Genomic DNA, 4,760 nt, shown 5'->3' on the forward strand with positions numbered 1-4,760 from the left:
TATAGATATATAATAATTATGACAATAAGTGATATAAGAAAGGAATCTATTATATGGGCTAAGCTTTCTTTTTGGAGTCATTTTCGGTCCATCTTGATAATATCCTGCATCATTAGAGAATTCTTTTATACAGTGGCCCATGTTATTTTTGTAAACATAACAAACAATTTGAGATACAAGACATTAACATTATTTTCCTTTTTCTTTAATAATATTGATAAATAACTATATATATATATAAATGTCTGATAAATTTTAATATTATGATAAAATTATTTGTTCTTATAATGTAAAAATAATTACAATTTATTTAGTTTTTACAATTAACAACATAAAAATTATATTTGTACTATATAATTTAGCTCTAAATAATAAATGATCTTAGTGTTTTAGTTAACTTATATCAAAGTAATCAATACTATTTAACATGACAAAACTATTTTCATTAACTCAAAACATAATATAGTTTATCAAATATATTGCTCGAAATTGTATTACACATCTTAATATTAATTTTATATAATATATACATCTGAAGTATACATGTCAGAATTATTTATTTTTAATAAGAAGCAATACCCGCCCTCCCAGAGGGCGGGTTGTTATCTAGTTTTTATGTTAATTCGATTTGATTCTTTATTCGTTTTAATTTGATCCAAAAAATTCGAATATTGAAAGTCTTAGAAGCAAAAAAAATTATATTAAAAATTAATACCCGTTAAAAATGAAGCAAATCACATATACTAAAACTTCAAAGCCGTATTTGTATATCCAATCTTTTTTGACTTTTATTCAAATATATGTATATGTACAATTAAATTTAGAAGTATAGATGTATAAATTTATATAACTATTATTTTAACATATAACTCTTGTTAGTTTATTTAGACAAATACTTATAGAAATATTAAATTAAGGAAATAATATAAACTCTTTATAAAAACTATAATTCTTCTAAAAATTATGTTCATAAAGAACATTTAATTAATTTTAAAAATTTATGAAACATATTTGTTTTACTAATCTTTATTTTATATTTTATATTATATTAAAGATATTTTTGAAGACAAACTTTTAAGGTTTTTTAAAACATTTATTTGTATCAAACAAAGTTGATAAGATATATCTCTGTAAATATTTATAAATATCTGTAAACTTTTAGAATATTCTGAAAATCGGATATCCATAGTTTTTCAAAATAAAATAAATCGAAAAAATAAATATTCATAAAATCCGAAATAAATCTGAAATACTAAGAATTATGGTAGTATTCGATCTACGTACACCCCTAATAATCATACTAATTTTAATCAAAGATAACGTAAGATGTACTGTGACATTTTCAAAAAAAAAAGATGTGCTGTGACGTCAGAAGTAGTGCGTAACCAAACGTACACATGGCTGCGCAATACCTGATAGAGATGCAAAAGAAAAAAAAAAGATTACAGGATAAAGTAGAGACATGGAATTTTAGTACTATTGCAAAGACTTTACCGTTACGTTTATCTAAGTCAACTTCTTTTAATGATAGCATTTTGGATATATCTGCAACGTAAGTAGCTGATAATTTTCAAGAAAAGATAAAGAAAAAGTGAGGAGTTGAGTTCTGTCCAGAAATTACTAATAGATCCATACACCTAACTTTAAAGATCTATTAATTTATCGTAACGGGTGAAAACTACTTGTTGGAATATGCCAAATTATAAGCTTAGGTTTTGAGTCTGAATGGTAACCTATATAACAACTGCAGTGCAATTTTAATAATAGTAAAGACATATTAATACATAAATATATAGAGATATAATTAACTTCATTTTTAAAACATTCGAACCTATGATTGGAGAAAAAAGCCGTGCTCAATTGTAATTATGGGTGCAGAACTGAACAAATGTACCATTCACATAGTTTGTAATTAAAAATTGCGTTATAGATACAAACAACACATCTTTTAAAGAAAAAGAAAAAACTTTTTTTTGTTTGTTTTATAACCTTCAATAAAACCGCATCTCCTCTCCTTCTTCAAATATGGTGTGTTTTTCAAACAAATTATTTATTGTATTTTAAATTTAAATTAAATAATGTACATTTTGTTTTAAAACATAGATAATGCGTTAACTAATCGGATAATTGTATTATAAATGAGTAAAAGTAAAGTATTCAACAATCTTTTCCGCTGTTTTTTATTCTTGTTATTTTCATTTTATTTGAAATATATTTTATATAAATTTGAGTTTTATTTCAAAACTATTAGTAGTTTAAATTATAAAAATAAAAGAAAAATATTATAATATTATAACTAAAGAAAAAAAATTTCTAACTACATCAATTTCTTTGTTTTAAACTATTTTTACCATTAATATCGACTGTTTTTTTAATGAAAATTGCACTTTTTCTATCAAAATCGCTGTTACACTATACCACACTTACATTTATACTATTTATATTCTTTTTTTGGTCAAAATACTATTTATATTCTTAAATCTGCCTGTTATCATTTGAACCCTTAAAATAAAAAAATGATGTTGAGGCTTATCATTTAATATATATATATGTATGATTATAGTTAGAATTTTCAGGAAATAAATTATTTCATTTTGTAATTTATATATAGAATATAAGTATTGACAACATTACATGGTGGAAAATTGTGCTGCCTATCATAAGAAAATAAATAATATGATAAGAAAATTCGTTTTGAAATATTTTGATTGAAAGGATGAAAAATGCATGGTCAGCGATAATCATAGAAATTAAGTTGGTGGAAACAAAGTTCATCAAAGAATAAGCCCTAAACATAAGGAACCGAAAGAAAAATAAAAAAAGGAAAAAAGAAAAAAGAAAAAACGAACACATGAAATCGCAGTAATATGGAAAAGAACCCCCAACCAAAAGCACGAGAAGAAAATGATAAATTATATATTTCATATGTTTTTGATATTAAGTGTTTGCCCCGCACAAGCGGATATAATTTGTTTTCACAAATACTTATTAATTTAAAAATTGATATGATAAAGTTGTCAAAAAGAATTTAAACCAAACATTAAATTATTTATATACGATAAAGTTTTTATCAAAACTGTATATTTATTAATGTATTGAAATTTTAAAAATAATCACATATTAGAAATAATTTAGAAAATCTCTTTGTACAAATATTATCTGTCTGATTAATATTTAACTACAAATTGTTTTATATCCTAATTTCAAATTTATATTTAACATGCTATTTTTATAGCAACACAATATATATAAGAATTATCCTTTTTAAAAATGTTTTTATTTTGACAATTTTAATATATTAGTTCATAGTCAATTATCTAATACAACATATAAAGTTAATATTATTGATAGAAAATTCGCTTTTAGTTATATAGTAAGTTAATAAGTAAAGCGAATTTTTAATTATATAGTAAGTAATATATAAAATTTCATTAAAGGTAACAACGACAATAACCAGTCTAATATTTAATATGAGAATTCGAATAAAATCATTTCGCAAATAATAATATAGATAGTGGCGAATCTAGGTAGAGGACAGTGGGTGCACTTGCCCCCATAATAATTTAAAAATTTAGTATATTTTTTGACAAATTTAATGTCTGCACTTATAGTCATATTTAAGTTTATACATATCCTAGCATTTGTGCAACCACTGAAAAAATCTATGAATTCATCTCCAAATATAGATATAGTTAAATTGGGTTGTCTACTGAAGGACGGCATAGTTATGTGGAGGATTCTTTTCGTGCCGTCGAAGGTTGCGTTTGCTGATTTTTTTGGCAAGTCAATGCTTTGATTTTTCGGATTAGTTTGTGTCTGGAGCTGCAAAAGCCGGAACTTCTAGGTTTGGAGATTCTATCTCTCGGTAGTTCATGGCAACTGACTTTTTTATTCAACCGTTTTAGCTCGTTTGGTCTCAGCTTGCCTCGTTGTTTAGCTGATCGCTAGATTATTTTCTCTGATTTGGTATCAATTAAGTGTTGTTTTCAGTTTTGTTGTTTAGTTTCGATTTCTGAATTTGCTACTAGTTTTATTTATAATTTCTGCCAAAAACTTGAAAAGTTGGTATAATATTTTTGTTTTCTTACCAAAAACAAAATTAGTTAAACTGGGTGGAAAATTTTATACTCACTTTTCTCTCTTTTAATATATATTATAATGGTAGAAAATAAAGACATATACTAACTTTTGATAATTATGGAATACTAAAAACTTTACAGGCCCAAAGATAATTTTCACATAGCCTTGCATTCGGTACATTTAATTTTAACTAAAATTGGGTTACGCGACTAAAGTGAATCGAACCTAGGTGACAGAAGTTTCAGCCAAAAACTTTTTTATCACTTGAACCAAAAAAATTTGGTTGACAAAGAAATATTTTTTTAAAAAAATATTGAAATTAATTCAGTTAGTTATCAAAAATTTATACAAATCACTTACTTACATAGTTTTGAATACTTAAATTAATTAAAATTATCAATACACTTTATATGTTATATATATATAGTGTTCTGTCTTCTTCTTTTTGAAACTAGATATGTTAACACAATTTAAGATTGTTTTACCTATGCTTCTTTGATCGAATTCTATATTCTCTTAAATCATATATTCATATATATATATTTACTGAAACCGAATACTGTTTTAAAATTACTTCCCATCCAAAAGAAAATAATAACAAATAAAAAACATATTTTTATAAACTTGCAGGTGTTAACTCATCTCAACCTTCATTGTTAAATTATAATAGAAGTCCAGCC

At 24.2% G+C, this 4,760-nt stretch overlaps 1 long non-coding RNA gene across 1 annotated transcript; it reads right to left on the reverse strand.

The window, feature by feature from the left end:
- Positions 1-1,223: 1,223 nt before the first annotated feature.
- LOC130511488 (uncharacterized) lies at positions 1,224-1,932 on the reverse strand. Its single transcript, XR_008944965.1, has 2 exons — positions 1,495-1,932; positions 1,224-1,412 (listed from the first exon to the last, which is right to left on the reverse strand). It is a non-coding gene; the product is annotated as an uncharacterized LOC130511488 (long non-coding RNA).
- Between the last annotated feature and the right edge of the window lie 2,828 nt (positions 1,933-4,760).

This window comes from Raphanus sativus, chromosome 4, assembly GCF_000801105.2.
Source record: "Raphanus sativus cultivar WK10039 chromosome 4, ASM80110v3, whole genome shotgun sequence".
NCBI lineage: Eukaryota > Viridiplantae > Streptophyta > Magnoliopsida > Brassicales > Brassicaceae > Raphanus > Raphanus sativus.